The 11,975-nt window shown below is 44.7% G+C and overlaps 1 protein-coding gene across 3 annotated transcripts in view; it reads right to left on the reverse strand.

Annotated features, from left to right (window-relative positions):
- Rnf182 (ring finger protein 182) overlaps positions 1-10,658 on the reverse strand; it is a 46,422-nt gene extending 35,764 nt beyond the window's left edge. Inside the window, exon 1 of one of the 3 annotated variants that reach the window (XM_070023481.1) lies at positions 10,638-10,658. The gene's annotated coding sequence lies outside the window, so the exon portion shown is untranslated. Of the gene's footprint in view, positions 1-7,709; positions 7,770-9,838; positions 9,916-10,637 lie in introns of those variants that run through there. The other 2 variants (XM_070023482.1, XM_070023480.1) reach the window with 2 other exon arrangements.
- Between the last annotated feature and the right edge of the window lie 1,317 nt (positions 10,659-11,975).

The raw sequence follows: 11,975 nt of genomic DNA on the forward strand, positions 1-11,975 counted from the left end.
TAGTTGGTGGTATGGGAAAACCATAATTTTTGTGAATGGGAAGGGGAGGTTGTATCATGTACAAGCAGGTGGAAGAGGTGGCACTGATGACAAATGAGGCCACATTAGGCCCTCTGAGATTTGGAGATGTATATGGTTCAGAAGCAGGTGGCATGGTAGATGTGGTGGGGAGGTCTGTGAAGTTCTTTTATTTTTTTGGGGGGGGGCCAGGTCGTGGGGCCTGAACTCTGGGCCTGGGCGCTGTCCCTCAGCTCTTCAGCTCAAGGCTGGCGCTCTACCACTTGAGCCACAGCGCCACTTCCGGCTTTTTTCTTTTTGCTTATGTGGTGCTGAGGAATTGATCCCAGGGCCTCATGCATGCAAGGCAAGTGCTCTACCACTGAGCCACCTTCCCAGCCCCAGGCCTGTGAAGTTCTCTACAAGCAAGATCACCTATGGAGAGTTAGGACAGGAGGTGGTACAGGTCTGAGGGGGGAAAAGAAGGCAAGCAAACAATGGTCACCTAGGATAGCAGGTTGGGAAACTGGGGCAGGATTGTCTACAAGCATTTGACTTCACACACAGATTACAGATTACTCTGAAACCTTCACGATCCTATCTAAATGACAAACTACTACAAAGAGAAAAATCCCTTAGGAAAAAAAGCAAATGAATAGAATATCTGGAGTTAATGAAATGACATTAAAACACCTTTGAAACCAATCAAATGTTACTCTACTGCAGAACTGGAGCTAAAGAAATTCAGAATCCAAATGAGTGGCAGAAGAGATCCAAAATGGTGGTAGGCCCAACAGAGACTGGAGCCCGAGGGACAGGGTGAGGAATACAGAGAAATACAGCTTCTGGTGCTGCACTATTCACTATTTCTTTAATATGGCTGCTCAAAACTCAAAATTCCACACTGGATTAATTCCATATAGTCTAAGTCAATACTATTTGCAAGCATGGTTTGTGGTTGCCTGTTATTATGATGACTGTTAAGAGATAGGCTGTTTTTTAACATCAAAGGAAGATCATCCATGATGTACCTGCCCAGGTATAGCATTTAGACCTTCCATCTATGATCAATAAACAGGCATATTCTAATTGAAAATGGTCAAGCAGCAGCTTCAAATCAATATAGAATGGTACCTTCAATCACTGAGATGACAGATATCCTTGTACTGAGTAAGGAACTTTCCAACCTTGACAGGGTTTAGAATTTAAATGTAGAGATGATGAAAAGTCAGGCGTGGGTTAGTATTTTTAAGAAGAGCTGAGAAATATGTGTTCTATTCATTGGTATAGTCGAACTGATTGTCATGTTTTTAATGTTTAAAATAATCTGACATTAAAATGACAGATTAGTCTTATGATTCTAATTTAAAATGTGTGATAGATTTTAGACATGATTTATTTAGATTGAAATGCTTCAGAGTATTTGATTATGTCTAGACTATTAATTTTGTAAGTAATGGGATATTCAAAGGAACTTGAACTAACACTGGGGATGGTTTGACTTATTTGAAGCAAAAATTTTTCCAAATTTCTCTTTCAATAGAAAAATCCAATATGCTACACTTACATATGCAATTTGAAATAATTAAAGGTTTGAATTTAACTAAGTTTGCAAATGAAACTGCTCATTTTCGGAATTTCAATCTGTTTGATTTGAATCAAAGATTAGCCCAAGAAATAGTGACAGTGGTTCCTCATATTTACAGACACATAGACAAACTAAGATATGTAATTTGGACTCAAGGGCTTAAAGAAAACTAAATGGTTAGTTTTTTTATTGGGGGGGGGGGGTTACCAGTACTGAATAAAACAGTAATTTTCATTTCTCCATGCTAAGCTTACTTGCCTTTAAGCTATAGGAATTAGATACTTTTCACAATATTAATTTATTCAATCTTTATAACAACAGCATTATTATTTTCCCCCTTTTACAGGCAACTGTACCTAGTCATACAGTTATAACCAGGTACCACAAACTGAATGGTTTAAAACAACAGGAATTTTCTTCTCACAGTTCTGGAAGCTGATAGCCCACCATCAAAGGACTGGCAGACTTGTCCCCGGTCAGACCATATGTCCTTGTTCACGGATGGCACCTTCCTCACATGGAGGAAAGTGTTAGAAAACTCCCTAGGACCTCTAAAAAGGGTGCAAATTCCATGCACAAGGGCTCTGCTCACCATTAAAAGGCCCACCCTTTAATTTCATCATCACTTTAGGAGTTAGGATTTCAATGCAGGAATTAGGGATGGCATAAAAGTACTGAGTCTATTGCAGTGATGAATGAAAGTAGCTATGCCACAGTCATAAAGCTAAAAGATGACTGAGCCAGGATTCAAAGCCAGGCTGTCTGGCTTCTCACGTTGCCCTTGAACATGAAAAGGCCTCATGGTAGCCAAAAGAACTAGATGCTCCAAAAGCAAGTTTTTACATGCTGTTAAGATTTTCTTTTCCCCAGTAGTTATCAAAAACACTTTGCAATAAGAATTCCAGGAAAAGCCATTATTGTGCTGCAAGGACCGAAAATGCAAACAACTTTCAAGACTTCTAACTTCAAGCTGACCCAAACCCTAAACCTTCTGGATCATAAAACAAGGAACTCCCCACTATAACAAAGAGTATGTTGGTCTGAGCCTCCCACAGAAAGCCTGGCTGGGGATATATGGCATTTGATGACATAGTGCTCATTCCTTTTCATCCTATGACTGTTTATAGCCCTTTTCTATGTTAATTCCCAGCCCAGGGCCAAGTACAGAATCAAATCCAGAGGACAGAGGACAACTCTTATTTGTTTTTAATTCCCTACTTGGCATAGGAGGCAGCAGTGATTGTAAATAAGGCTGGGCTTTTCTAGCCTTCCTCCTGTGGGCAGCCTGCTCTCTCTAAGGTGACCACACCTGCCACTGGGAATCTGCTCAGCAGGCCATCTTCACTGCCACCCTTCCCAAAGTACACCCAACCTCAAAAGCATCTTCACTACAGCAGAGAGCCTTCTTCATTGGCTGGTAATTAACAACACAATCCAAGTCAACTCCTGATTGTGGTTTATCCACATGAATGTTTTCCACATTTACCAACTTTGTGCAGTCTTGGATCAGTTATTTATTAGCATTTTACAGAGGAGAAAATGAGGGTTGTTGCGAAGATCAAGAGAGACAGCTTGTGTAGCACACTTCATAGGGTGCCTGGCACCAACTAAATGGCCCATTAACTGGAAGCTATTATAATATTTACTGTTAAAAGAACTTATGGAACTATGATTACTTACTTGCTTCTATATACACTTGTCTCTTACTTAATCCTACTTTTCATACAGTAAAGGACAAAGGATAGTTAAGTAAAAAGGATCCTAAAACTAAAAAATTTAATCATCCTTCTATGGAGATCATGAGAACATGTGTTGGGGTGGGTAGAGAATTAGAGCAGATGGAAGATAAAAGCTAAAACACAGAAGAATGTTAGAAAAGACAAGTGTAAATTAGTTTGGAAAACCCATCCTCTGCTGACTAGAATAATCAAAAGAATAATCTTAAGTGCAAGTGTTAAGCTAGCTAGTATTTTTTTGTTTTTATTCATAATCTTTTAGGGCATGAACAGTATAATACCAGTAAATTGAAAATAAAGTATTTTATTTAATATTTGATTTTTAATAACAAAAACTTCAAATAATTTTATAGTACGCTCCTGGTACAGTTTGAAACTTGGGTGACTGAAGTTCTAGTAACCCAAGGAATTTGAGTAAGCTTGCTTGGGCCCTACAACAAAAACTGACTTTGAAACTACCTTAAACCATAATTCCACTATTTTAACAGCTTAAAAAAAGGGGAAAAAAACATACTTGTGCCTACCTTACATGTGGTATTGGAAATAAGGAAAACACAGTTGCTGTTCTTAGAACTTTTTTTGTCTAAACACAATACATAAATGTATTTTAACACCTTCTATAAATTCTTTAAAAATTAACAAAGGCTTTATTGAAAAAGAGAGAGAAAAAACATTGACAATGGCTCTGTTGGAAAAGAAGAAAGAAGCATCACTTAGCTGGATGCTCATGGCTCACACGAGTAATCCTAACTACTAAGGAGGCTGAGATCACAGTTCAGAGCCAGACTGGGCAGAAAAGTCCATGAGATGCTTTATCTCCAATAAACCACCAAGAGACTGGAAGGAAAGCTGTGGCTCAAGTGGAAGAGCACCAGCCATGAGAAGAAAAAGCTAAGGGACAGTGACAAGGCCCCAAGTTCAAGTCTTAGTACACGTACACACGTACACACACACACACACACACACACACACACACACACACACACACACACACTCTCTCTCTCTCTCTCTCTCTCTCTATTAGTCTTTAGTAATAAGTTAAAGATAGCCAAGGAAAGAATAGGTAAGCCAGACTGAAGAGTCCATAAGACCAGGTAAGTGTCAGACATTCCCAAGACACAGTCACCACAGAAAACAGATGCTCTCTTTATATGTGAGTCTACATCATACATGAAAGACCTTTTTATAAATTAACCCACTCTGCATTCTGTGGGCAGATAAGAATACCAGTGCATGTCACAATATGCTATAAATGTAAGTATCATGTTCCCTGACTTAAGTTTGTTTAAAAAAGTATGGAAAAAATAATATATTACCAAGCATAACAATTAGTGTTGCTCTTTCTACACTTAGTTCGTGTCCCTGAAGAGAAAATATAGTGTGCTGCATTACCTGACATACAGCCAGCATTCTGATATATTCTGTGTACCTTTGGGTTGGTGTAGGAGACAAATCATATCTATTTCTTCATTGGTACAATAAGGACAATAACAGTACCTAACTCACAGGGTTCTTCTGTAATGTCTGTAATGTCTTGCCCATAGGAAACACTCTTTATGAGGCTGATCAGCTAATAGACTGATAGAAAAAGATGGAAATCAAAATGGCTATGATCAGGAAAACAATATACAGCAAGAGAAAATGCCAGCAATACCACATATATAGATTGCTCATTCAAGAGCTTGAGTAAACAGCTGTTGTTCTGGGTACCTGACACATCATACTGCGATCAAATTGTGTAAAATGGAATGACTATAGAAGAGAAGAAGATGAGTCAACACAAAATAACACTCAAAACAATTCCTCACTCAAATACATCAAGCATGTTAGACATAGTTGTATTGTATAGTTCCATTACGGACTTGATTATCCAAATCCTGGACCTGATCAATTGGATGGATTGTATTACTCACTTTAATTTATGGTTTAAGACAATCAAAACCATGTTTAAGCTGAATGCCAGTGACTCACACCTATAATCCAAGGTACTTGGGAGTATGAGACTGGAAGGACAGTGGTTTGACAGCCCAAGCAGAAAAGTTCACAAAACTCTCTTCTGAAAGAAGAACTAAGGGTGGGGGGGAAGGATGGGAAGGGATGGGAAGGGGAAACAAAGGAAGAGGCCACAAAGCTTGATAAGAAATGTACTCATTGCCTTGCTCATGTAATTGTAAGCCCTCTGTATGATATTTTCACAATAATATATATATATATATATATATAATTAACCAAAAAAAAAGAAAAAAAGAAACCAAAAAAAGCAAAACAAAGAAAAAGATCTGAATGAAGTGGAAAACATCTCTTATCCCAGCCACAGAGGAAGTCTAACCTACATAAATTGGGCCCAGGCATGCACTCAGCCAAAATAACTAGCAAAAAATTAGGGCTGAGAGAAATGTACTCTTTTTTTTTTTTTTTTTGTCGGTGGTAGGGCCTGAACTCTGGGTCTGGGCGCTGTCCCTCAGCTCTTCAGCTCAAGGCTAGCGCTCTACCACTTGAGCCACAGCATTACTTCCGGCTTTTTTCTTTTTGCTTATGTGGTGCTGAGGAATCAAACCCAGGGCCTCAGGCATGCAAGGCAAGTGCTCTACCACTGAGCCACCTTCCCAGCCCCAAGAAATGTACTCTTTACCTGACTTATGTAACTGTAACCACTCTGTACATCACCTTTATAATAACAATAATTTTTTAAATTAGGGCTGGAGGCATGGTTCAGTGGTAAGACCATCTGCCAAAGCAAGCATGAAGACCCAAGTCCAAACCCTAGTACTGCAAAAATCACTTAAACCAAAATGCCAGTCACATTTTAAGCTAGGAAGGAAGGTGAATGTTAGCAACCAGGATCTATGTCCCTATTGTCAAAGGAACCAGGCTGGGGAAACTACTACTTGGTAAATAGACCAGGATAAACTGCCTGAGTCTGCATCAGAAGACATTAAAGACAGGATTGAGTCATCAGAATCTCTTCCTGCCGTCCCCTGGACCACTGTGCCCCAAGGGCTCTCAGGGTGCACTAATCTCCCCACTTTTTTTTAACACCCTTTAACTCAATGATACCACTTTCTAGTCCTTCCTTTTTCCCTAGCAACTTATTACAAGGTCATGAGCAGGTTTTTAGTACCAAAAAACTTAGGAAAAATCAGTGATCAGTCACCTCCTGGGGTCTGTTTCCTACTCACCAGACCATTGCAGTAAAAGTTCAAAATGCAATATGTAATAATATAATATGGAGGGGGAGATTAATGCATACTGTTACAAGCTAAGTTTTTAATATATTTTCTGGTTAAATTACAAATTAAAACACCTTTTTAAATAACTTCTGGAGATATCAACATTTTTTAAGCATTATGGAATTAACTGGTTAACTTTTCCCCTAAAAAGTATGGGGAACTGGGCAAGCTATGAACTATAATATAGGAGGACCTTTGGTTTTAGTACATAATGAATTATAAAAAAAAAAGGAGGGGGGGGGAGCCAGATACTGGTGTTTGATGCCTGTAATCCTACCTAAGCAGGAGGCTAAGATCTGAAGATCACAGTTCGAAGCCAGCCTGAGCAGGAAAGTCCATGAGACTCATCTCCAATTAACCACCAGAAAATGAAGTGGAGCTGGGGCTCAAAGTGGTAGAATGCTGGCCTTGAGCAAAACAGCTCAGGGACAGTGACAAGACCCCAAGTTCAAGCCCCACAACTGAAAAAAAAATGGGAGGAGGAATTGTTATAGCCATTAAAAACAAGCAGGCCGGGCGCCAATGGCTCATGCCTATAATCCTAGCTACTCAGGAGGCTGAGATCTGAGGATCACTGTTCAAAGCCAGCCCAGGCAGGAAAGTCTGTGAGACTCTTGTCTCCACCAGAAAACAGGAAGTGGTGCTGTGGCTTAAATGGTAGAGCACTAGCCTTGAGCTGAAGAGCTGAAGGACAGCGCCCAGGCCCAGAGTTCAAGCCTCACAATCGACCAAAAGAAAAAACAAAACAAAACCAAAAACAAGCAAGTCTTTAATGTAAGAGCACAGATAACTTACATCACATAAAGTATAGAGAAGGAAATACTTGGTAAATATTCATTGACTGATGTCCAAACTATTCCACAAACTGCTACAAATAACTAGCAGATAATGGAATCGATTATTTACCTTGAGCTATGCTTCTATCGCTCAAATATAAATGAATACATTTCCCCCGAGCACTTGTGGCTTACAAAATAGCTTAAAGACATCTTATCTCCACTTTAATTGAAAGCACAAAAAAAATGGAACATGCCCACAATAGTTCCTCAATCTCCATCAATCATTATTAATAATCCATGCCATTAAACACCACTTCCTGTCACCCGAGCCTTGTGTCTCAGTGCCTTTTCTCAGCACAGTAGTTAGATCAATACCTACCTAGGGTGCAAAGCAGGTCAGTTAACAAAACCTTATATTTACAGCATTTTCCTGTGGTCTTGGGGTCTCCAGTCTTCAGAGACAAATCATAACCTAAGTGTTTTGGTAATGAAGAAATCATTAGAAAACTATCATCCTTCATCAGTGTGCTTTTATACATGCTACTGCACATTGCACTAGATGCTAAATTACCAACCAGTAATCATGTTATCACGGTCCAAGTAGAAATTGCAAGAGAATGTTGACCCAGAAACAGCAAATAGAGGCTTCCGTGGCTTTAGACTGCCCAGGCAGGCTTATATGACTTCCAATGGCACAAATAGAATGTTAATCCGAAATGAAAGAAGACCATTCTTGGCTTGCTTTTTATCTTTTGGATAGGCTTGATAAATTCAAATTACAGAATTCCTCACATAGAACAAAGACTGTGGTGACAATTATCAATCAGTTTTTACAACTACTACCAAAACCTAGGGCCAGTTTTACTTCATAAAATTGGTGTCTTAAGCCTGGAGCTGCAGGGAAAGTCTGGTGCTCCCAAAGTGAATAACCTAAGCCTAGGTACAAGGCACCCCTGTCCACCTGCATTTCCTAGGGAGATGTTGGAGATATCATCACATTTTTTTCTTCCTTTATCATCTGGTTAAGCACATATAGCAGGATGCTGCTAACACATACAATATGCCAGATTCCAGAATCCACTGCCCTGACACAGCTTCATTCCATGCTTTTATAATTAAACCACTACAACAAACTAGGGCATGCAATACAGGTCTGTTTATTTCTGTTTGCTGACTTTATAAATTTTTTGGCAGAAAAAAAAACGGTACAGCTTTCAAACTACATTGAATCTTGTCCCTGAGTGAGCTAGCAGCAGAGATGAAATCAGAGTCCCTGTTGGGCTACATTTACCTTGAGGATCTTCAGTACCCACACCCAGAACCACACAGAACTGTCTAGAACTTGAAGTGTGGCTTTGAGTTAGATTTGCTTATACACATCTGCAAGCCTGGCCACCTTTAAAAGAACCCCAAGTAATTTATTTATAGCACAAAACACAAAGCTACATTCTGAGCCTATTCTGAGCTGCATTCTGAACCCAGTGCCTAAGGTTCAATATTCTGATGGCCTTTCATGCTTAAAAGAGAAAATGTTTATTTTGTCTCCTGGTTATCTTCTCAAAACAGATCTACTTAATTTCAATCAATGTACCATTTCATTACCATCGTCAAAGAGTATTTAGCAGAACATGTGGGAATCACTGCAGGTAAAATTCAGTTTAAAAACAAACCCAACTATAAAATAACATGGTTGCAAAGCAAATTATTTCATTTTCAATACAATCTTCTAAGGGAATTGCATTACTTAAAATTTTGAGCAAAGGTGAGCAGACTTGGAAAGCTAGTAATCAGCAAGGTAACAGGTGTGGAAGTCCCAAAAGAAGGAAAAGGAGTATTTGAGAATCACTCCAGGCTGACCCCTCAAGTAGTTGTAATACCCAGGATCCCAATCAACAGAACTGCAAAGTGATCCGCAGTGAGTTTTACTAACCACCTCCTAACAAAAGCTTGCTTTTTTCCCCTTCCTTGCACATAAAGTTCTCTAAATAATCAATTCCATTTTAGGCGCTATTTTTCCAAGTTGGGCATGCTATTTAATCAGTTGGTTCATTTACCAGTTATCAAGAGGACGTCTCTACCCAATTAATACAAACAATATCCCTATGTGTACTTTCCTTCTGAATTGATCAGGTATATATTTCTGAAAATGAATCTCTTGTCTGTCTTTCACAAAATTACACGCACGTACCTCCTCCAAAAAATAATAATAATAAAATGAAATCACGTCTTCACCATCAGAATGTTGAATGTCTTCTCTGTATGCCACACGCTGACGTGCCACCAGACCACCGCCAGCGTGGGGTCGCTGAGAAAGGATGGGGTGCCTACAACTTGGGCAATTCCCTATCCAATACCCAAGGCCCTTGGCAACAGCGCTCTTCAAACAGCGAGGCCACCACCGCCCAGCTACCTGCCTTCAGGGGAGCTCTGGATGGCTTCCTCGCATAGACAGACAGACAGACAGACACAGACAGACACAGACAGACAGACAGACAGATAGATAATCACCAGACACTTTTCCAGTTCCTTGAAGCCCGGACACAGTCCTTCCAGAAACGACGGCGCAGACCCGGTGGCCAAGTTATCCCACCCACAAAGTGATGGTCCCGCTTCTCCGGATGGAATGACTGAAATGGGCGGGGAGGGGGGGGGGGGAGAGGACGGGCGGCTTTCCTCCTCGCCACCCGGCTAGCAGGTGCACCGACACCTCCCCGCGACGCCCAGTCCTCCCTTCCCTTCCCTTCCCGCCCGGAATCCAGCCGAACTTCGGAAGCCCCCCCCTCTCCCGGCCCCCCGAGAGCGGCGGGCGCGAGCGCGCGGTCCGAGCGCCGGCGGTGCGCCGATTCCGTGCGCCCCCGCCCCACCCCGCCCGGCCCGGTTAGCAGGACGTCGCCCAAGTCGGAGGTAAACCAACGGCAGACGGTCCCATACCTCTGCCTTTCCCAAACGACGGGGGATGGAGGGGATGCATCGGTCGGTCGCCACCGCTCGGCGCACCCCGAAACTTACTGGGGTGCAGGTGGTGGTGGCGCGGGGCGGGCACAGGGCTGCGCCCTGCGAGCCGGCGCGGCCAAGTTCGCGGCCCCGGAGTTGGGCGCGCGGACGGCGTCCGGGGCTGCGGGAGCAGGGGGGCGGGGGGAGGCCGGGGGAGGCCGCGGCCCCCGCGTCGAGGGCAGCCACGGGCCGCTCCCCGGCGTGGCCGAGCCCCTCGGGCCCCGGGGTGCCACCAGGCCCCGGCGCCCCCCGCCCCGTCCTCCAGGGCGCCCCGCCGAGCCTTGCGGGGCCGCGGACGGAGTGCGCGCCTTACCTGGCCCCGCGGTGGCGGGAGGCGGAGAGAGAGAGGGAGGCCGGGGAGCCGCTCCGGCGGCGGCGGCGGCGGCGCCCGGGGCGGGGAGGGGGGGGAAGGCGGGGGGGAGGCGCCCGCGGAGGAGGAGCCCGGGCGAGGGGCGGGCGGGCGGCTTTGTCTCGGTGGAGCCGAGCCTCCGGCCCTGCGTCACCATGGCAACCGCCAGGGCGGGGTGGGGGGGGCCGCGTGCAGACCTCGTGGGCCCCGGGCTCGGGGACTCGGGGCGCGCCCCCCCATCTCAGCAATCTGCATTGTTCCCAGGGGACAATGACCTCCCCTCGCCCCGCCCCCCAGAAGCCGCTACCACCCCCCCCAAACAGACTCCCGGGTCCCAGTGTCTCTCACCCGAGCGCCTCCCCAGCCACCGAGGAAGGCTCTGGGGGGAAGAGGAGGGAGCCCCGGGCCCCCCAGCCGTCCTCCCCGAGCCGGCCCGCCAGCCTCGGCTCCCCCACACCCGACGCTCCGCAGCTCGCCCATCCCCGCCCGCCGGCACCACGCCTGGCTACCACCGAGCGGCACCCCCCGCCAAAGGGGAGAAGAAGTGACAAAGTGTGGAGCAACTGGTGCTTGGGGCTCCGGCTGGCTCAGCTGCAGCTCGCCCAGGGCCGCCGGGGACGGCGATGCTGCTGCTGCCACCACCTCCGCCCCTTCCTCCCTCCCCACGCCCCCTGCAAGCCTTGCCCCCACTGACTCGCTAAGGCCTCCCGTGGAAGAAGGGCAAGGCGGGCAGGGGTACCTCTGATGGTTCACTCACGATACACTTGTAACCCCCAAACGTTAAAAAAAAAAAAAAAAAAAAAAAACCAACTTTCAGGCTGCGGTGCTGCCACACACCGCCCGGCAACTAGCTGTGACAGCTAAGCATCCGCCGCGAGTGCCAAGTGACTCTGTGCCAAGGACTGACTCTGTGCCGCAGGCCACTGCGCTCCGGAGAGCAGAGAGGCCCTCCAAGACGCGGGCCAGGTCGGCATCCTCTCCCAAGGAAAATTTTGGAGGGGAAGGGAAAAGTACTAGCCAACCCAGGGTCATGCTGCCTTCAAGGGACAGAGCTAGAGGGCACACACTCCTGGAGTGTGTGCGTCATCTTTCCATACTATGTTTCCTTAGAAGATCCGTGAGTAAATCCAAGATCGCGTGTCTTAGAGTTCGGGGAGTATGGCTCTTATTTAATGGCATTCGGGGAACTACCAAGTGAATGTCAGTAACTGACTGCTAATAGCTGCTGTTTCCTGGGCTTGCTATCTGAAGCAGCTACAAGATGGACCAATGAAGGCCACACGTATCAACTAATGTAAATAG

This window comes from Dipodomys merriami, unplaced genomic scaffold, assembly GCF_024711535.1.
Source record: "Dipodomys merriami isolate MVZ:Mamm:240054 unplaced genomic scaffold, mDipMer1.0.p SCAF_16, whole genome shotgun sequence".
In the NCBI taxonomy this organism is placed as follows: domain Eukaryota; kingdom Metazoa; phylum Chordata; class Mammalia; order Rodentia; family Heteromyidae; genus Dipodomys; species Dipodomys merriami.